We start from the raw sequence: 22,580 nt of genomic DNA on the forward strand, positions 1-22,580 counted from the left end.
AGACCTTGAAATATACTTGGAAAGATCAAATATATATACATTTATATATATGTTTTAAAGATTATATACTTAAATTATCTTAAAGAATATCAATTAAATCTATACTGAATCACAGAATTAATCCTCTTTTTAAAATCAGATCAATAAGTAATATTTTTTGAATTCCTAATTATCAGAGAAAACAGTATTTTATTTTCTCAAAAACACGTTTTTATATTTTAAGCATTTAATTACCACATTTATATAATTTCTCCCAATTTAATTTGAACCTTGAAATTTTAGAGCTGGCAAGTCAAATATTTAGTAGTTCTTTATTAATAACTCTTTATACTTTTAAGAATATATTTCAAAATCCAATAATTAACTTTAAATGGACCATGTTTTTTCTGCCCGGGGCAATGGAGATGCAAACTTGTAGGTATTCAAATGTAAAATGTCCTTTAAAGAATGGCTACTGGCGGAAAGCTGATTTCAAAGGAGCCACTTTTTATTTAAGAGTTTGCCACTAAAGGAAAAACTTTTAGGCTACCCAAACAGGTTTTTTGGCCTAGCCTCTTGACCTTTTCAGGGAAGGGCGGCTAGCAAACGTGTAGCCTTTAAATGCAAATTAACATTCTTTAAAGATGGCTGCTGGCGGGAACTGGTCTACCTGTTTTTCTGGGGGAAGGGCGTCTACCCCTTCCTCCATTAACAAAGGGCGTTAGCTTTAAAACCTTTTCATGGTGAGAAAAGAGACCTTAAACTTTCAGAGCTTCAAATTTTAGGTAGCAAATTAAATACTTAGCATTTCTCAAATCAATAATACTTTTACATATTTTAAAGGATACATTTCAAATGAAATATAAGGCATATTCAATTAATAGATTAACTTCTATCCTCTAGACTTCATACTAGGCATACTCAGTTCAACATTTCAGTATTATATCATTTCAGTACATTTATATCTAAGTTTTTATCATTTGATTTAGTAAACTTCCAAGTTCTTTTAAGTTTCCAACCGATAGGCCTGGCCCAGCAGCTAACTTTCAAAATGGTCACAATTTTCCTGCTGGGAAGTCAAGAAGCAAACCGGTAGCTATTCACATGTAAACTTGCTATCTACTTCCTGCTGGTTACATACCTCTGGGCGGGAAATTTTAAAAGAGCTATTTTAGATTGCCTTGGGAAGCTAGCCTGTATTTTTTCTCGGTTCACATCCGCCATCTTTCTTAGGCTAAAAACAGTCTCAGGTTTTTATTCTGTACAAAGTAAAAGGTTAAGCTCAGCTCAAAAACTCTATCTAAAATGTCCAAATACTGGACAGTTGGGCGCACTGTGTCTTTAAACTGGCCTTTCCCTTTACATGTGCATAGAAATCCCCGATGCATTTATGAATTTGTAAAAGCTTTAAGTCACTAGTTGGAAAAAAAAAATGGCGAAGATGAGGCCTTTTAAAATGGCTTTCTCGGGGAGTGGCATCCATATCGGATTGCCACGTGTCTCCCTTCCCCCACCTCCTTTCTTTCTTTGGGGGAAAATTCAGTGATGGTCTGGCGTCTACTGTTTTTATTTTATTTATTTTTTCAATTTTTATTTATTTTTATTTTTTAAGGAAAGAAAAAGGTTTTTTTTTTTTTAAGATAAAGAATTATTGGCAGTTGCTGAGAAATTCCTTTAATCCTTTCTACTAATACAAGTAGTTTGAGCCTCCCAACAAAATGAAAGGCCGTGGCCACATTCGGCTTAGACATTCTTAAACTCTCCTGTGCTGAATCAAGAATTAAAGTAGGAATAGGAATTTTCTCAGGACCTTCTGTTGAGTATTGGTCACGCAACTGCTTTCTGACCTTTTCCCACGATTCATCAACAAAACTTAAGAAAGAAATCAAGAATCTGACTACGCTTAACAGAGCATCTTTGAGCTTTGAGCATAGTTTTAACATTTGAGGATTACCCATATTTTACACCTAGCTAATTCATTTCAATTCACAACAATCCACTCCTCTTCTTACCTTATTCCTTTAATCTGTGGTGCGCACACTTCTAGGAGTGACCCCCTCGCTTCTTGCCTCCGTACTCAGTCCCTGTTCCGGGGCGCCAAATGTAGAGGTGTTCTCTCTTTTCCGCGTCCAGCACGGAAAAGGAACAGGTCCGGTTCCTGAGTGGAGGAGCTGGGGATTAAGAAATAAAAGAAAGAAAGAGACCAGATAGAAAGATAGAAACAAAGCTGGGAGCCAGGTGGGACGCCATCCTCTCTGATGGAGAGGCAGCGACCCCGGAGCCCAGGCAGCACATTTATTTTATACCCCCAGATACCAGGAAGTATCACCAAAACTTAGGATCAAAGGAGCTTATTTGCATTCTTGAGTAGGCCCTAGTATTCCTAGTGCTTGCCTGGATTTACATATCAAAGCCCGCTCCCCAGCACCTGGACAAAGGTAAAGTCAGTACTGATAACGCCCCCCACCTCTTTGGGGCTCTGCCAGTCGCCTCGGGCTCAGCTGACAACAATTTAAAGAAATGCCCATGTGCCTTCCCAGGCAGCCCTCTACACAAGACCACAGGCAGGACTGGAGAAGCAAACGGGAGAGGGGCCAAGCCTCAGGAGCCAGGCCGAGATAGATAGATGGGGAGCCAGCAGCGTTGGCCCAGCCTCAGCTGGCTGTCACCCACCAGTGGCTCTATGAAATGTGCGCAGAGCCATTATCTTAAAGAATCCGGTTATAATAGAGGCCAGGAGCTGGTGCCTGGCAACCTCATTGTCTCAGGAAATAAACCTCATTTATTCGCAAATGCCTGGTGACCATCCATACTTTCGGTGGTTCAAGTCTTCTTGAAATTCATATTGTGGTAAAATACGCATGACATGAAATTTACCATCTTAAATTTTCTTATACTGTACCACTTTTTAAAAATATTTTTATTGATTTCAGAAAGGAAGGGAGAGCGAGAGAAAGAAAGAAACATCAATGAGAGAGAATCATTGATTGGCTGCCTTCTGCAAGCCCCCAACTGGGGATCGAGCCCGCAAGCTGGGCCTGTTCCGGACTGGAAATTGAACTGTGACCTCCTGGTTCATAGGTCGACGCTCAACCACTGAGCCACACCGGTCAGCTGTACCACTTTTAAGTATACTTTCTGTGGCATTAGGTCCATTCACATTGTTGTGCAACCACCACCACCATCCACCCCCAGAACTCTTTTTATCTTGCACAACTGAAGCTCTGTCCCCGTTAGACAATAACTCCCCATCCCCCCTACCCCCGGCTCCTGGCAACCCCATTCTGCTCTCTGTCCCTTTGAATTTGACTTCTAAGATACTCATGGTAGTGGCATCATACAGTGTTGGTCTTTGTGTGAGTGCCTTACTTCACTCAGCATAGTGTCCTCAAGGTTCATTCACATTGTAGCCTGTGTCAGAAGTTTCGTCCGTGTAATGGCTGAATAATATATGTATATACCACATTTTGTTTATCCGTTCATCTATCAATGGACTATCGGACCAACTGGATTGAACCAACTGGCCCATCATCGGGTCTGTATTGTGCCAGGCCCTCTGGCAGGCACTGAAGTTAGTATGATGACTTGTGATCTCCGAGGACCTCACAGTTAGTCCCTGGGAGTGAGGAATGGGCCGGGGAGAGGGGGGAGAGCGTGGCAGATATGTAACAGAGTTCAATAACAGCTTTTGAGTCATAAAATGGTAAAAAGTCTGTACAGGATCCAGTGGGTATCCAAATAAGGGAGGAGACCCGTACTGCGGGTGGTACAGAGCGAAGGTTTCTGGTGGGACTATTTCTTAAAGAGGCATCGTCTGAGCTGATGAGATAATGCTGCTCGAAACCTTTTTTAAAAAACTTGCATCTGAACTACCTTGCAGGGAGTGGCTCCCAAATGCTGGATCAGTTGCATCTAACACCGTGGGACAGCTTTTTAAAAATACTGATCCCAGCCAAAACCGGTTTGGCTCAGTGGATAGAGCGTCAGCCTGCGGACTGAAAGGTCCCAGGTTCGATTCCGGTCAAGGGCATGTACCTTGGTTGCGGGCACGTCCCCAGTAGGGGTTGTGCAGGAGGCAGCTGATCGATGTTTCTCTCTCATCGATGTTTCTAACTCTCTATCCCTCTCCCTTCCTCTCTGTAAATTATCAATAAAATATATATTTAAAAAAAAAAAATACTGATCCCAGTTTCCAAGCCCAGAAACACTGATTCAGTGCCTCTAGAGGGGAGGGCAGGAGTCTGTAGTTTAAGCAGCCCCTCCCGGTGATTTTGATGATAGGCTTGGCAAGCACTCGGCAAACATCGAAGGTTATCCTCTCCAGCTTTCATTTTAGATAAGCCTGACCTCACTTTGGAGGGGGCACAGACTAGGAGTCAAAAAGAACCTCAGCTGGGGAAAGTAGTTCCAGACCATCAGTACACTATTTCACGGACGGGAGATGCTGAAGACAGGCCGTGCGCTGTGTTCATCCTTGCATTTATCCAGGTAACAGTTGGTACCCACCTGCTATTTGTTACCTGGACAGGACTCCACTGAAAATCCCTTCATTGACAAAAAGCTATAGGCCATCGATGAGACTGGAAGATGCTTCGACCAATAGAATGTGGCGGAAGTGGGGCTGTGTGAGTTCAGAGCCTGGGCTGTAACAGGCCTTTGCAGCTTCCCCTCTCATTCTTCTTGGACTCCTGCCTCCGGCTGGCTGCTATATCAACAGACCTGCTGGAGGAGGAGCAACCACAGAACACAGATAAGCCATTTCGGCTGACCTGGGAGGTGACCACAGATGTAGACGATCAGAGGACATCTGCCCAGCTGATTCCAGCCAAATGGCCAATCCTTAGACTTCAGGGTCAAATGGTTGTTGTTGAAGCCACTAAGTTTTGGGGTGGTTTGTTAGGCAGCAAAAGCTAACTGATACACTCCCTTTGACCCTAGGGCTTCAGTGCATGTCCCCCCGCCCCCCCGCCCTGCTGGTTAAAACACTTTCCCCTCTTTGTTTGCTTAATTAACTCTTACTCGTCCTTTCTCAGAAACAATTTTCCCTTCTCTTGATTCGGGCAAATCCTTCCACTTCGGGCTCACATTGCACTTTGTGCCTCTCTGGTAGCACTGCAGTAGTTGTGAATTTGCATTTATCTGTGTCTGTTACTTAATTATGGTCTTTCTCCTCGACTAGATCATAAGCTTCACGAGTCAGAACGGTGTCCGTTTTGTTCACCATTACATTCCAACACCAGTCCCGTTCCTAGCACAAAGCAGGTGCTCGCCAAAGATTTGTTGAATGAAGGACCATGTTATAGCCCTGGAGAAAAGGATGCTTTGGGGTTCTTCTTTAACTTAATAACTCTCACAGCAGTCCTCTCCTCTCCCTACCTTGGGAATTGAAAACCCAGGCCAGCGGCTGTACGAGAATATGTTGTGTGATTTTCAAAGGACTGGACCAATGTTAGTTCTCAATTGTTAGTGCTTTATTCTGGGGTGGCAACAACTGGATTTGGGGGAATCCTTTCACTTTCTCATCTCCCTGAAATAGCCCCAGGCAGTTTCTTAGCGGCTACTATCAGCTTGATAAGCAATTTACAGGTTGAAAGTCTCGCCTGGAGTTAAAACATGGATATGTAAACACCTCTGTGGCTGCAGCCTAGCAAGTAATCCCCAGGCTGGTTGGTTAACTGCAGAATTTGGTGGTAACGATACAATGGCTGAGTTCAATTTAGGACCATTTACAAAACCACTCGGGGGAGGATTTTCTATTTCTGAAACAGTAGGCGACAATTAGAGGGGCCTGTTACTTTACAGTTTAAATCTATGGCTCGGATACACCATAAGCTCCTTAGGGTTGGAGCAGGGGTCCTCAAACTTTTTAAACAGGGGGCCAGTTCACTGTCCCTCAGACCGTTGGAGGGCCAGACTATAGTTTAAAAAAAAACTATGAACAAATTCCTATGCGCACTGCGGGCCCAGGACGCGTCGGCTGCTAAGCAGGACAGGCAGCGGCACCCGGCGGGCCGGATAAATGTCCTCGGCGGGCCACATGTGGCCCGAGGGCCGTAGTTTGAGGACGCCTGGGTTGGAGTCTACCAATTCCATGCCCTATTTTGAGCCTCAAAGCTGGGTTTGCAGCAGGAGAGCACATGGCCGACAGTGAATTGCTCCAAAGATCATCTGTGTGCAACTTTTCTGAGCCTCAGTTTCTTCATCTGTAACATGTACGCATTCATAGTCTTACCTCCTAAATTTACTTTGAGATTAAATGAGATAATCACTGGAAAGTGCCTGAGAATCCTTAGAACAGTGTCAGGCATCGAGTCAGCGCTCAACACATTGTAGCGCTTACCGGTTATGATCCTCCTCCTTCCTGTTATTAACACACACAGCATAGCTGCTTCTACCCTGGACGCGGCAGGGGCTTGAGAAGGCTGCTCTGAAAGCCTCCCCGCCCAGCTTTGCTTACTCAGGCAGGGAGGCGGTTTTCTCACGCAGCTGATGAGTGGTGGTTTCACAAGGCGTGCAGACACTCATCCGTGAGGCCTGGGCGGAGTGCGCACAGGTGCTGGGTGTGTGCCGGTGAATAAGAGAGTCCCTGCCCTCAGGGTCCTCAGGGGAGAGGCATAGTGCCCAGCACTCATCCCCAATGCCTTGGCAACATAGAGGGGTAGACCCCACCCCAAAAGGCCCGGGAAGTCTTGTTTGGGGCTGCCTGGGACTCCCAGGTGGAGAAGGGGGTAAAGCCCTTATTCGTTTGACACGAAAGGAAGGAGGATCTGCCTGCCTTAAGAGGGTGCTGCAATGACTCACTTGTCTGACCTTTTATCGCAATGCTCCATTATAGCTATAAATGAAGCTTTTAAAATTAATAACCTACGGACAGAAAGCACTTTCCCTGATGCTCAGCATCTCCGGAGGAAATGCCATTGGTTGTGCATCTCACAGGACCCGGGTCCAGCTTTTGCAAAGAAGGGGTCTCGGGAACACTGCGATGGGAAAGACCTCATCACAGCTCATATTCTTGTGGCCTGGGCTCAACTATGGTGACTCCAGGATTGACAATGACTAGATAGAGTATGCTGGCCAGGTTTTCATGGAGAAACACCTCTCTGGCCATTAGGAAATCTGGATTCTGTCCCTTCCCAGCTGGCCAGGCATGTGACCCTTCCCCAGTCATTGACTTTTGTGTGAATTGACAAGTTCAACGTGAGAATGTTTAACAGGTATTCACAGCTGGGGGTGGGGGGAGGGAAGTGTCATGGCTCACCTCATGCTTCTGTGTGTCTCTCTGCACTGCCTTCTTCTCTTGCTCTCCCCACTCTCTCTCTCTCTCTCTCTCTCTCTCTCCTTCATTGTTCTGTAGCTTGAAAAATAATAAAAATGCTGATACCGCAATTAAAAGAAAAGAAAGAACACTGAACGGTTATTACATTTAAGCACTTTTCCGTGGCTTAATTCCTTTAATCCTCCTAACAACTTTATGATATGGGTACTTTCATGATCCCCATCTTATAGCCAGGAAACTGAGGCTTAACACTTTAAGTTCCTAGGCAAAGTCACACTGTGAGTAGGTGAGTGAGAATTTACACCCAGGCCAAGGACGGCAGTGCAGGCGTGTCCCTGTGTGCTGACCCCACCTCCCCTTCCCTTCCCTCCTCTTGCCACGCCTACCAGGCTTTCTCTTCTGCACCAAGGGTCCCCGGGGGGCCCAAAGAGGAACCTCTTGTAGTGGACATGGGTTTGGTTTTGGTGTTAGTAGCCACTTCCTCTTCCTCAGAGTATCTGGTTTCCTGGGGAATTACCTCTTCCCCATTGGCTCTTGTTCTGTGGGGCTGAAGTGGGGATCCTGGCCCTCTCCCAGCTGGGGGATGGGGAGGATTGCAGGCTGGAACCTAAACTGTAAGCAGTGAGGGCAAGGATGCTGGGAGAGTTTGGCATTTTGTTAAATCCATCTCAGGGGCACCAACAAATTCAGTAATCAAGGTAAAATATTTTAATGCACTATTTTAAATATATATATATATATATATTGATTTCAGAGAGGAAGGGAGAGGGAGAGATAGAAACATCAACGATGAGAATCATTGATCGGCTGCCTCCTGCATGCCCCCTACTGGGAGCTGAGCCTACAACCCGGGCATGTGCCCTGAACGGGAATGGAACCGTGACCTCCTGGTTCATAGGGTGATGCTCAACCACTGAGCCAGACGGGCCAGGCTTAATGCATTATTTTTAAAAAGGAAAAATCAACATAAAAATCGCAAGATGACCAAAGTATCGAATGTTAAAATAAAGATACGTTTCGTGTGACCGAGTTTTCCTTTGTGTGCCAATGTGGCTGGACCCGGCACCGCTGAACAGTCTCCCTCGTGGGGGCCTGTGTGTCTTGCCTTCCAGCCCTTCGCATCTTTGTTGCCCTGATGGTGCACAAGGGTGTAGGGTCTATGCTTTTGCTCCGCATGAGAGGCCCTTTCCCCTTTGTCTACCCCACCTCTCTGACGGGCTCACCCTGCCTCATCGCTGTACTTCTCTGTGCATCAGTGTGTTCCTCTGTGAACTGGGGGGAGTAAGCAGCACCTAAGTCATAGCTTTGTTGTGAGCATTCCATGAGTATTTTTTAAATTTTATTTTTCAATTACAGTTTACATTCCATATTATTCTGTATTAGTTTCAGGTGTACAGCATAGTGCTCCAGGGGTCCTCAAACATTTTAAACAGGGGGCCAGTTCACTGTCCCTCAGACCGTTGGAGGGCCGGACTATAGTTTTAAAAAACAAACTATGAACAAATTTCTATGCGCACTGCGGGCCCGGGACGAGTCGGCTATTAAGCAGGACAGGCAGCGGCACCCGGCGGGCTGGATAAATGTCCTCGGCGGCCCGCATGTGGCCCCTGGGCCGTAGTTTGAGGACGCCTGGCTTAGACAATCATCCTCTTTCCAAGTGGTCCCCTGGATATTTTAAGTACCCCCCTGGCACCGTACATAGTTATTGCAATGTTATTGGCTATCTCCCTATGCTATACCTTATATCCCCATGGCTGTTTTGTAACGACCAATTTGTACTTCTTAATCCCTTCACCTTTTCCATCCTTCCTCTCCAAGCCACCTCCCCTCTGTCCACCATCAGTCTGATCTCTGTTTCCATGAGTTCGTTTCTATTTTCCCTTCATTTTGCTCTTTAGATTCCACATATAAGTGAGATCATATGGTATTTGTCTTTCTCTGACTGACTTATTTCACTTAGCCTAATACCCTCTAGGCCCACCCAGGCTGTCACTAATGGTAAGATTTCGCTCTTCTTTATGGCCAACTGATACTCCATTGTATATATGTATTACAACATTTTTTTAAATATATTTTATTGATATTTTACAGAGAGAAAGGGAGAGGGATCGAGAGCTAGAAACATCGATGAGAGAGAAACATCGATCAGCTGCCTCCTGCACACCTCCCACTGGGGATGTGCCCGCAACCAAGGTACATGCCCTTGACCGGAATCGAACCCGGGACCCTTGAGTCCACAGGCCGACGCTCTATCCACTGAGCCAAACCAGCTTCGGCTGTATTACAACATTTTTATCTGCTCTTCTACTAATGGGCATTTGGGTTGCTTCCATATCTTGGCTGTTGTAAATAACGCTGCAATGAACATAGAGGTTAATAAGCGTTGATGTCTATGAAGCACCTGACCTAAGGTGAGCACTCAATGATGGCATCAACATCATCATCGTTCCACAGTACCACCGTCAGCTGACGTACCTCCCACCCCCCAAAGGTCAGCAGATGAGAAATGCACAGCTGGTTCCTTGTCTACATTTCTGACCACCCACATCTCAATTACAGGCTCCTCTTCCTCCAGCTGCTCAGTGAATCGAGGTGTTCCCTGGGGCTCATGCTTAAACTCGCTTCTTTCCATCTGCTCTCTCTCCAGGCCCTGCCATAGATGCCCACAGCCTCCCCTGTGCCCTTGTCTGTGACACATCTGTGATGTCCGTATCTCCCGGCCCAAACTTCAAGTGCTTGCTTCATGTCTCAGCTGGGCCTACACAGCTCTACGAACATTAGCAGTGACGTAAGTGACGATCGGAGGCTGACCGGGGATGCTCCGCACGGAGCAGGCACTTTACGTGGGTGACTTCTCTTCATCCTCTCTCTCATTTCACAGAGGAAAATCAAAAACAGAGCAACCTTAACACCAGCAGAGTGACCAGGATTTAAACCCAGGTCACCTGACTCCACACTGGAATTAAAAAAGACAATCCAGACTCGCACATTTTCAACAAGTGACGTGAAAAGAGGATAGGGCAGTGGTTCTCAACTGGGTCCAGTTTTGCCCCCCAGGGGACATTTTGCAACGTCTGGAGACCCTTTGGTTGTCACAACCAGGGGGGCTGCTGGCGGCACCCAGTGGGGAGAGGCCAGAGAGGCGGCTAAATGTCCTGCAAAGTGCAGGGAGCCCCCACTACAAAGAACGGTCTGGTCTGCTATGTTGACAGGGCCAAGGTTGCGAAGCCCTGAGTTAGAAACAAGGTTGAGGAGCCCGTGAAAAGGGTTTTGGCTTTTAGGTGCTTACTCCCCCACTCACCACCTGTGCAGGTCCCTGTCTCCCCCTTCCTACCACCCTCAACCCTCCCACCCCCTCCTCCCAGGCCAGCAGAGCCGCACACTCTTCCCGGCCACCCACACTGCCTTCCCAGCACAAAGCACAAACAGGAACTCATTATCTTCCTCCTCAAAGCCTTCCCATCCCCTGCTCTTTGTCATGGTTAAAAACACCACCCTCCCCCTCCTCCTCCTCACAGGTGAGCACCATTGTCCCCACCTTGCATGTTCTCACCACCACTCCCCCCCCCCCACCACCCCTCTCCAACCATCAGTCACCAAGCTGCTCCTGTTCTGGCTTCTGTGTCTCCCCTGCTCATCCTCTCCTTCCTACTTCCCTAACCTACTTTGGGCTAAAATAGCTTCTTTTGCTATTTCTTTTCCAGTGATGAGGCTGAAGTCACTTTTTATTCATCTACATTTGAATGTATTCATTTCATCCAGAGCATGGGTTTCATGAGGAATTCAACTAGGGGGCCCTTAAGAGCCCACCTAACTCCTAGGCTATAAATCCAGGGTACGATCATGATGGCACTTGAGAGTTCTGTGCCTTTTCCCTCTGGCCCTCTTCCGGTCCAGCGCCTGTCCCCACCTCCCCACTCTAGATCCCATCCCCTTGCACCCTCAGGATCTGTTTCATCAGGGACCCGCCCTTCCTCCTCAACCTCCCCCTCTCTGGGACCTTCCCGTCAACCACAGATGCTCATTCGCCTACCCTCTTTAAAGCCTCCCTCCACCCTTACCTCCCACCAGCTAGGGCCCGTTTCTGCAGAGTTGTCTACACTTGCTGTCTCCCACTCGGTGCTCAACCCACTGCAATCTGGCTTCCAATCCCCCCACTCCCCTGAGACGGCTCTGGCAAAAGTTACCAGCCTTCTGACTGCCGGGCAAAATGGCACTTGCTTTCTAATCCTCATTTGATTGAATTTTCTGGGGCATTTGAGCATGTTGGCCATTCCTTCCTTTTTAAAGCAATTTTGTCCCTTGACCCTTGATTTTCCTCCACTTCCTCTCTCTGACCACTCCCTCCCTTCGAGGGCACCTCTTCCTCTGCCACCTGCGGTGTCCCTCAGGGTTCAGTCCTCATCCCAGTGCCTTCTCACTCCGCACCTGCCCCTGGGTGAGCTCACCTGCAGCCTGCAGCCTGCACCCCGAGCGCTGACCGCCAGGAAAGGAAGCAGAGGGTGGTGGTTACGAGACTGGACTCCAAAGCTCCTCTATGCACTAAGTGTCTGGTCTTGGGCCAGCTACTCAACACTCCTGTGCCTCACTTTCTTCACCTGTAACATGAAGCAAAGCTTTTTAGTCTTGTTGCTTTCTGTGTCTGAACATGCACTGTTTCCTCAGTCTGTGCTGAACCTCGTAGAGTTACCCCAATATATTATATGCCCATGCTCAGTCTTTGCTCAGGCCCACAGCGGGTGCCTGTTCAATATTTGTGAATGAATGAATGAATGAATGAATGAATTCTGTCCTGGATTGGGTTTCCCAGAAACAAATCTTGAGGCAAGGAATTGGGTACAGCTGGGTGATTTGGGAGGTGATTGATCCCAGGAAGAACAAATAAGGGAGAAAGTGAGGCAGGGAGGAGAGAGCATAAAGCGTGAGCTAGGGAGAGTTACTGCTGGGGTTCACCTGAGGACCTGTGTTGAAAGCGCTGTAGGACTGTTCCCCCTTAGGGATGGGAGGCTGGGACATTTACCCACGGATTGGTTGGGGGCTCCCCCATGGCTGTTGGGCCATTTGCCTGGCTAAGGGCAGAGAGGAGGAGCAGTGCATGCTTTGGGGGACAGTTCCTTGGACAGATGGCACCAATTGCAGCCGCAGGTGAGCTCTGAGGTGGGCGCGGGGGACCCTGAGCTGAGCATCCCCGGCACATGTGGCTTTTGCCCTGGCTGGCAGGCCTGTGCCTCCTCGCCTGGCTAGATCAAGCTCACCTCTTCCTTGAGACCGAGTTCAAGAGCTCCCACTTGTTTGGAAGTGGTTTCGAATCTCCTGCTATAGATTAAATGCTTGTGTCCCTCCCCCCCCAGTTCATATGTTGAGATCCTAGCCCTCAAAGTGATGGAGTAGGTGAGGCCTTGGAAGGCGGTTAGGTCACGAGGTGGAGCCCTCATGAACGGGGTTAGTGCCTCGATAAAGCAGAGGCCAGGGAACAACCTTGCCCTTGCCCTTGCACCACGTGAGGACACAGCGAGAGGAGGCTGTCACTGAACTAGGAAGCAGGTCCTCACCAGGTGCCAAACCTGTCCACACCCATGTCTGACTTCCCAGCCTCCAGAACCGGGAGAAAGAAATGTGTGTTGTTTAGAAGTCACTCCCTCTACGGTACTGTTATAGCAGCCTGAACAGACTAACACACCCCCCTTCCCCCCATATAGGAGCCCTCCCCCATGCTCCACACAGCCCATGAGTCTGGACACACCTCTTTCATAGTTATCACCTCTCTGCTCTTTTAGAGAGGGAAAGACAGAGAGAAGCATCAACGTGAGAGAAACACATTGATTGGCTGACTGCTGCACGTGCCCCGAGCAGGCCTCAGGCCCGGGGAGGAGCCTGCAACCAAGGTACACGCCCTTGACTGGGATTGAACCGGGGACCCTTCGGTCCACAGGCCGACGCTCTGTCCACTGAGCCAAACCGGCTAGGGCACCTGCCTGTTTTCTAAACAGAGCCTTCTTGTCTGTCTTTCTTGGAGAGCACGAAGCTTATCTTTGCTGATCCAGTGCCCAGAAGGTTTTTGAGCCCATCACAGGCCCTTAACCAAATAGCCTTTTCACGAGTTCAAATCCACTTCGCCCAGGGCCCCCCGCTCAGAGTCAGTGGTCAATGAGTACGGCTCCTTTCCTTTCTCTCCAGCTCTGAGTTTGCCCTCTGATGTAGGCGAGCACTCACCGAGCAAGCGTATAATGCGATAAATACATTCTTTAACCGAACAGAAGTGCTGGGGGCGCACCAAGGAGGAGCCGTTACGGGACTGTACCAATGAGGCTGCACTTAGGTCGGCTGCCAGTCTTAATTACTTACCGTTTTCACTTTCCAGAGCCACTAATAAAGCCGACGGGCGCTTCTGCCATTACACTGGGCTTTCCCCTTTGAAAGCCTCTCAGCAAAGCAGAAGTTACAGGGAGCTCAGGAGCAGAGCGAACTTGCAGCTCTCATCTCCTGGGCCCCCTAATTCACTGGACATGTCCTTCTGGTTTGTTTGTGTGTTTTTTTAAATATATTTTTATTGATTTCAGAGAGGGAGGGAGAGAGACAGAAACATCAATGATGAGAGGGAATCATGGATCAGCTGCCTCCTGCACGCCCCCTACTGGGGATCGAGTCCCCAACCCGGGCATGTGCCCTGACCGGGAATCGAACTGTGACCTCCTGGTTCATAGGTCGACACTCAACCACTGAGCCACGCCAGCTGGGCTGGACATGTCTTTCTTGAGGGTCTCCTATGGCCAGCACTGTCCTTGGCACTGAGTGATGGCGACAAGCAGCCGTCCTGTTCTCATGCAGCTTGCCCATGCAGCGGAGACAGACAATAAACAGGCAGCCAGATAAACAGGAAACATGGAACAGTGACAAGGGCCATGGAGCAGTGAAACAGGGCACGTGACGTGGGGAGAGGTGTGGGCGGGAGTATAGGTGCCAAAGACAAGGAGATCAAATGACCAGGAAGGCCCTGCAGGAGCTGACTTTTGAGTTGTGGGCTGAGCGCCAAGAACGGCGGAGGGAAGATTCTTCCAGGCAAAGGGCGCAGCAGCTGCAAAGGCCCTGGGGCAGGACCCTACACTCCCAATGCCAACCCAGAGCTCCCACCACTTCTGATCACCGAAAGAGTTGCAAGAAAGAGTCCAACCGGGTCTAAAACTGGTGTCTGGTCCTTCCTTGGAGTAGAGGGGCGGATACCCAGCCCACTTTCAGTTCCTAGCAGGTTCATTTCGAGCTTTGGTTTTCACTCATGGGCACGTTGTTCCCTCTTCAAAGTCTGATTTGGTTTCAAAGGAATTTGAAACACTTACAGCAAAACCACCAAGCTGCATCCTCCACGTGGAAAACCCCCGCGTGTGGCATTTCCGTGGGGAACTGCAGTGAATCACTCCCACTGGCCACCGAGTTCAGGGCTGACTGCACAGAGATTTACTTTGGTTTTCTCCACCTCTGTGTGGCCTCCCAGACTTCTTCACAAACCCCCACAGTGTCCTGACTCAGGTTAAGAGCAAAATCCCCAGTTCTGTGAGGTTTGCTGCGTTTCAGATTTCACCAGAAGGGCGTCTGCATAGCCACTAACCTTTGCCTCCGCGGAGGGCAGTTTCTGAAACGCTGCAAAGAAAAATAATCAGGAGGCGAATAGGAGGGAACAGAAGTTCCAAGGCTTTGTGAGTAGGCATAGATGGGCACAGTGTTCAGCCTGCAGGTGAAAACCCTCCTTTCTCTGAGGTCTCCTGGGAATACGGACAGCCATGCTATCATTTATTTGAGCATGTGCAGTGTGTCAGTCCCTGTCTAAACATTGGGTTCCCAAATCAAACCTGGGAGAGCGGTATTACCCACTCATCCCACATTTGAGGGTAGGGAGGTTCCGAGAGGTTCAGTGACTTACCTAAGGTAACACAGCTGGAGAAAAGGCAAAGCCGGATTCCAGCCCGGGTCAGAGTCCAAAGTCCATACTCTTACTGTGGCACTGAGCACAATGTGAGGAAATTAGCAAAGTGGAAGAAGGGAAGGGGGGGGGGCAGACAGGTAAAGCCATTTCTTTTCTTGACAATATGGGTAGGAGCTTGGAGATTGCAAGTTCGTCCTCTGCAGGATGGGAGAGAGAGAGGCCAAGGCCCTTTCCTGTAATTGGGGGGGGGGCTTAGAAAGGCATCTACCTCCCAAGGCCAAGGTCTTATGCGGACAGATCCCATGGCTTCCATCCCTGGGCAAGGAGGCAGGCTGGAGGGGGAGTGAGGCGGAGGGGCAGGGTGCCGGCCCCCAGACCCCCGGGCCCCCGGCCCAGCTCGCTCGTGGGAATCCGCGGTGCCCCCCCCCGTCCCCGCCAGGTGTCAGCGACCCCGCCTGTTCCCCCCACCCCCCATCCCCCGCCTGCGTGCCGGCGGGCCAAGGGTTAAGCGCGGCGGGAGCCCCCGGCGCGGAGCGGGAATGCTTAGTCAGGATCCCGATTTCCTGTCGAAGTGTTTGGATTTCCTGAAACCCGCGCCCTCCGCTGCCGAGCGGGTTCGTCCGAGCCGCGCGCGTCGCTGCGGCCTCCTCCCCTCGGCACATGGTCTCCCGCCCCTTCCTGCGCCCGCCGCGCTCGCCTCCCGCGCCTCGCCTGGCCGCCGCCGCCGCCGCGGGCGGGCACTCCGCGCTCGGGCAGTCCGGCCCGCGCCCCCGCCCCGCCCCGCCCCGCCCTCCGCTGCCGGCGGTCCCCCTGCGTTCCGCTCCGAAAGCCGTGATCGCTCGGCCGAGGGGGCCGGGGCGCGGGCGTCTGCGCCGCTGCCGGGGAGCTAGCGCTGAGCCCGCGATGGAATAATGCCCAGCGGCCCGCCAGGTCCCGGTGAGTTGCAGGCACCCAGACGGGCTCGGCGGGGTCGCCCCGGGTCGCCGGAGCCCCCGCCCGGGCCCGCGTGGAGAAGAGCCGGGACGGGGCGCTGGGCCGGCCCGAGGCTGCATGCCCCTGTCCGTGGGGAGGGCTCCAGACCCAGGCTCTGCAGGGCCCCGAGGAGGCGCCGAGGTGGGGGGTTGGGGGAGACCCGGGGGATGGCTCCACACGCCCTCTGAGAAGGGCTGAGACTGCGCGCCCGGTGGCGGGGCCCCGCCAATGGGGGCCCTCCCGGCGCGGAGCGCGGGCCCGGGCATTGTCTCCCTGGCACGATGGAGGAAAGTTCCCCGCCGTTCCTGGAAGGGCTGGCCCGGCCTCCCGGGCCCTCAGGTCCCCGGACCCCGGTCAGGCCGGGACCCCCGGGCCACTTGCTTAAAGCAGATGAAACCCAAGGGGAGGAGAGGTTCCCGCTCGGGGCTTGGTGTTGGCTCCCCAGGAGACTGGGAAGTGGCTTGTGATTGAACGCGTGCACCATTGGGGACCTGCTGCATTTTCTAAGAGCGACTTGAAGTTTAAAAGAAAAAAAGAAAGTCACTGGCGTCTGGCGTTCTGCGGTTTCAGCCATCCCGAGCGCTCTCGGGCATTCCTGAAGCGGTTTCCTTTCATAATTTATTTTTCCACTAGGCAGGGGGGTGCAGGGCCAAGTCCAGATTATCGTTAACGCGACCTCTGCTTTACCTGCACTAATGAGCAAGAACAAGAACTTTCTCCCGCTTTTCCCACAGACTCGGTCAGGTTGTCTTGGCATCGTTGGTTCTGGGATGAAGGCAGGGCAGGGCTGGGCTGCTGAGTAATTATTGTTTGGGATTGTCAAGAGTATTGAGGCCAGTTTTCTCTCCGTTGCAGCTTTGCCCCAGGGCCTTTCTGATTTGCAATTGGAGGGCCAGAGTAAAGTAAGGAAGATGCAGGTCCTCTGGAAGCATCAGATTTCAACCTCTAAGAGAGAAAAAAGGGTCTTGGAGAAAAACTGTTTGAGCCCCTTCTTGTTATACAGACGAGGCTGGGAGAGGTGCCGTGACTTACCCAAGGTCACATGGCCCGTCTTCAGACTCCTCTCACTATGTCAGTTTGTGATCTGTCAGACATGAATCATTTGGAAATGTCTTCTTTATATTATCACCTTTCTTGTTTAGTGTCTTCTCTTGTTCTGTCTTGTCTATTAACCGCTATTTTAAAATATAGGCTGTTATCGCAAACCGCATATTTTGAGATAAAGAGTTAAAAAAAAATTCTCTAACCCATGCTGTTCAGCCACTAAATGGATTTGGAGATTCAGCCACCAAATGGATTTGTAATATAAAAATGGGTGGCTTATTACATAGGGAATTACTTTTCTTGTTCCCAGTCCTTTATGAAAAATAGAACCTCCCAGGTCCAAAAAAAGGTCAGTGTCTTAGCACACAGAGTTCCCTGTGATATTCCCCAGACTTGATTTTCAGCCCTCCTGTATCTTGTGATGCTAAGCAGCCCATCTATTTTCCTCCGAATGGCTGGGTTTTCAATTTTAGTATGTGATAATGTTGGAGAAAAAGGACTTTTTCACAAGCTTGCCATTTGGTGAAGGAAATTGAAATTCTCTCCACCTCCCCAATCCTCACCAGCCACAGTGAGCCAGATTTTCAAAATCAGCCGGAGCCTTTCAGGCCCCCAAATGACTGTGTGCATCCAAACGGGGCCCTGCCCGATGCCTGGGGAGGACCCTCCTGCCCATCGGCACCTCCAGGCTGCACCCAGGCGGCTGACTTGCCCTAGACCCTGCATCCCATTCTCACTTCCCCTCCTGTGTCGCTTCCTCCCACGTCTCTCCCACCCACTGTAACTGGCACGGGCTCGAGAAGAAGCCTTTTCTATGGGATGCACGAGTCCTTCCCCCAGAAGCAATAGTAACGGTGACAGCTAGCACTTATGGAGCCCTTGCTGTAAGCCCTAGACGTGTTACCTCCTAAGAAGTCCCGAGGAGGAGAGGGAGACCCTTTGGGAGCCTTGCCCAGAAGGGACAGCGTTTTTCCGACTCACCTGGAATGGTCATGCTTCCTTCACCCAGTGTGCATTGCTGAGTGGCTCCCCTGTGGGAGGTGCCAGTTGTGCAAAGATGGATGAGACCCTGGGTTCAAGGCCTTCTATTCCCAGCCTCATCTTTCAGTGTCAGCCTCACCGGTTCTCTTTTCATTCGTCTACTCCACCTGCTGAGCAGGGTGGGAAGTCCCGACGAACCAGGTGGGCCTGGCCCTACCCTCATGGAGCTTGTGTGCCAATAGAAGAGCGAGGCAAAAGTAAAGAAGCAGGTACCTTCTAACACAGGGGTGGGCAAACTTTTTGACTCGAGGGCCACAATGGTTTCTTAAACTGGACCGGAGGGCCGGAACAAAAACATGGATGGAGTGTTTGTGTGAACTAATATAAATTCAAAGTAAAGGAGCGGAGGGGAGAGCAAGAGAACCGGATAGAACAGCCGGATCCGGCCCGCGGGCCATAGTTTGCCCACGGCTGTTCTAACAGATGAAAGGCTGATTCTTATTATCGAGGAAACACATGAGGCAGCGAAAGCATGACCAAAGGGAAGTGTGTGTGTGTGTGTGGGGGGGGGGGGAGTGGTCCCAATTTGGCCAGCGAAAGGCTTCTCTAAGACCGAAGAGTTGAAAAGGAACTGGCCAGGCAGAGAGGTTGCAAGAGAGGGATCAGGATGTGCAGAGTCCTCTCTGCACAAAAACGCTTGGTGTGTTCCTGGGAGAGAGGGGAGAAGTGGGAGAGCAGAGTGTAAGGGAGTGGCGGGGAGGGTGGCATAAGGTGAGGTTTTAGAGGGAGACAGGGGCCAGATGACACAGCGGGGTCCAGGCCATGCTGGGGAGGTTCGTCCCACCAGTGAGAGTAGGCTCCGGAGGGGGATTTGATTGACATTTTTAAGAGATGACTGCTTGAGGAACTGTTGATCACAGGGGACAAAGCGTAGACGCAGGCAGTCCAGTCAGGAGACCATTGCACTAATCCAGGGGACACGGTAAGAACTAGGGCCAGGTGTTCGGGGAGGAGGTGGAGAGGTGTCACCTGTTAGGCCTTGGAGGTGGAATTGATGGGATTTGGTGATGGGTTAACTGAGGGTGAGGCAGGGGGAGGGGCTCCAAGATGACTTGTGGCTTGAACAGCTGGGTGTCACTTTGGGAGACAGGGAGGACGGAGGAGGAACGTGCTCCTTCAGAGAACGAGGTTCCCCGTTGGCCGTGCTAAGGCATAACGGTGGAGACGGCAGGCAGGCTGAGGGCATGGGCCTAGATCCCAGAGGAGACCTGGGGGCCGGAGACACTAACGCAGAAACGATCAGCCTGAAGCGAGCACCAGGGTGCTTGCCAGCACACGCACTGCGTCTCATTTCTCTTACGTTCTCCCCCCTGCCTGGGATTTTCTTCCTCTCTTCCAGGCTAACTCCCACTCATCCTTTAAAATACACTTGTGTCTCTATCCCCTTGAAGATGCCTCTCCCTCCCTCCCCCACTCCCGGATCCCTGTGCTTACCTTCATCCTGGTGTTCTGTGGAAGTGACCTTTTTATAGTATCTTGCATCTATGAAAAACTTGGTAAAACTCTTGGAAAAACTCTGCCACATGGTAAGGGCTCAACACACGGTAGCTTCAGCTCTTATTATTATTATCATCATTACCGAGGGGAGTTAGATAGGCATATCATTGAAAATTACGTTAGGGTAAGTCTGATGACAAATGGCGTATTCGTTTCTTCTTGCTGTTGTGACAGATCAAATGCCCGCACACTTCGTGGCTTCACCAACCCTAGTTGGTTCTCGTGCAGTGCCGGAGGTCTGAAGTCTGAGCTGAGTCTCACCGGGCTAAAATCGGGGTGTGGGCTCTGCCTTCTGGAGGCTCAAGGGAAGACTCTGTTTCCTTGCCTTTTGCAGCTGCTCAAGGCCTGCATTCCTTGGCTCACGGTCTCCTTCCTCCATCTTGAAAGCCAGCAATCTTGGTCTTAGTCTGTATGCTCCCATCATTCTGGTTTTCAGGCTCCCTGTTCCACTTTTAAGGACCTTTTATATTATATCAGGCCACACCCCCCCTCTCCCTGACTTCCCTGACTCCCAGGAACACATCAAGCTCTGTTGTGCATAGAGGACTTTGCATATTCTGGTCCCTCTGCCTGGAATGCACTCCCCATGTAAAATGATCTCCTTGGTTTCAGGTCATCTGATTAGCAAGCTCACTTCCACCTTCAGCTTACTTCCCCATGGCCATGTAGCCTAACACATTCACAGGTCCTGGGGACTTGGATGGGGGCATCTTTGGGAGCTGGTAAGGGAAGGTGTTACGGGAGCTCTGGGGAGAGGAGGCCAGGGCAATCTTCACGGCAGTAGTGATGCGTGGTAGGGGTCAGTCTCCACTGGTATCCTGACTGTCCTCCCCAAGTTCATTCCTTCACGGCGATGTATTCATTCCTACATTCAAGCTCTCCACACTGGGCTCCACGTGAGGAGTTGGAGTTGAGGATTCATTTCACTGCACTCCTGGGGCTGCAGGTCAAATAGTTTACTTTCAACCCAGGGATGCCCGCTCTTGTCACTCGGACTCATGAACAAATGAATTCACCAGCCCATGAAAACGCTCTCCCGGCCCACCAACCCTGAGCCCACTCCCAGGACCGAGTGGGGCGCGTGATGGGTTGGTACGCTCCTTAAAAGTCTGCTGTGGTTCATTTCCTGCACATCATGAATCCCAACACCTGCTCATTATGTCCACCTAAAACCTGGGTCCCAGAGCCTCAGCCAGCCCTGTTCCCCAAGCAGGAGAGTCAGGAAGGTGTGTGCCTCAGGCAGGACAAACCCATCCTGACCCTCAGAGGGAAAATAACTGGAGGGTGAACATCAGGGAAACACACCTCGCCCAGCCAGCATGACTCACTGCTTGAGCATCGACCTATGAACCTGGAGGTCATGGTTCAATTCCCAGTCAGGGCACATGCCCGGGTTGTGGGCTTGATCCCCAGTGTGGGGCGTTCAGGAGGCAGTTGATCAGTGATTCTCTCCCATCATTCATGTTTCTATCTCTCTCTCCCTCTCTTTTCCTCTCTGAAATTAAAAAAATATATATATATATATATATATTCATTTTTTTTTTTTTAAGAAAACACACTGTGATGTGTCACGTAGCCGTGGAGCTATGAGGGCTAATTAAGACCAGATTTCGAACATCCTCTCAGTTATCTGGAGAAAATGGGCTTCTGTTTCAGAGACTCCGCAGAAACAGCCGGCTCCCTGAGACCTTAGGCACTTTGGAGGGCCACATTAGCTCTGTGGTGGGCTGGGTTGCAAAGAGACCCAGGCCCCTTGCTGTCCGAGGTCCCCCTGCCAGCCCCTTCCGTCCCCATCCCTTGGAAATGTCACAAACCAGCTTGTCTTGTAATATTTTTGGCATTTCCTCTTCCTCTCCTCCTCTAAGGCAGGAAATGAGAAAGTGCACAGTTAGAAAAACACAAAAGTTAGCAAGCAGTGCATTGCCAACGGAGGGGTCTCAGTTGGAGTCAGGTTAAACGCAGGATAAAGAAGAGTACCATCAGCGCTTTGCTTCCCTCCCTCTCTCCCCGCCCCCCCCCCCCATGTGGCAGGGAGTTCTGGAGACCAGGGGGGCGCAGGCTGAACCCCGGGCAGAACAGGAAGCAGAGAGCGTGGCTTCGCTTGCATTTCCCTCATCAGGGCTAATAATGAATTTCCCATTAAGGATGCTGCCTTCATAACGCCCTGCGTGTGGCAATACTGGGTGCTGATTTCATTGTAGTTCTGTGTCTAAACAGTTATCCTTTGGCGTAGAGATGCAGAAAGTGGTCTAGTAAAAGGGCATGAGAGATGCAATTTGCCCTCCAATGGTCAAGAAAAAAAAAGATACATATTGTAAACATTATATGTGAGTGAGAATAAGAGCAAATGGAGTAAAATACTGCTGATCATAGGTGAACGTGGCATATTGGGGCTCTCTGTGCTACTGGTATTATTACTCTTGACAGAGGACAGGATGGGTGAATGGGGTGGCTGGTGGACAGGAAGCCAGAGTTCTGGGGTCTCCCACGGACCCTGCTTTTCCTCCTCTTCTTGCACGTTCTGTTCCGGGCGGAGAGGATGTAGGCAAAGCCTACCGCACAAGGATGCCATTCTCTCTGGAAGTGCCTTTGCTCAGATGGCTGCCTCACCTGCAGACTGAACATCTTGTAAGGGGGTTGCACGGGGGGCGGGGGGGGGGGGAGGAAGGGAGCAACAGGGGAGGGGCTCTGTGTCATTCCTCTTGCCCCCTTGTGCCGGTGCATGCAAATGACCGCGTGCCTGGGCTTCCTTTGCTCAGCTGTGTTGCCACGTTTGTTGAATTTCCTCATCATTGAGTTTCTAACGCCTCTCCGACTCTGTTTTACTTCTAGAAATGTTCGTTGGCTCTCTTT

The 22,580-nt window shown here is 50.4% G+C and overlaps 1 protein-coding gene across 1 annotated transcript in view; it reads left to right on the forward strand.

The window, feature by feature from the left end:
* The first annotated feature begins 15,970 nt into the window (after nt 1–15,970).
* The window catches only part of ASAP1 (ArfGAP with SH3 domain, ankyrin repeat and PH domain 1), a 234,518-nt gene continuing 227,908 nt past the window's right edge, over nt 15,971–22,580 (forward strand). The window contains exon 1 of the mRNA XM_080646797.1: nt 15,971–16,109. The gene's annotated coding sequence lies outside the window, so the exon portion shown is untranslated. The remainder of the gene's footprint in view (nt 16,110–22,580) is intronic.

This window comes from Plecotus auritus (genome assembly GCF_963455305.1).
Source record: "Plecotus auritus genome assembly, chromosome: 11".
Taxonomy (NCBI): Eukaryota; Metazoa; Chordata; class Mammalia; order Chiroptera; family Vespertilionidae; genus Plecotus; species Plecotus auritus.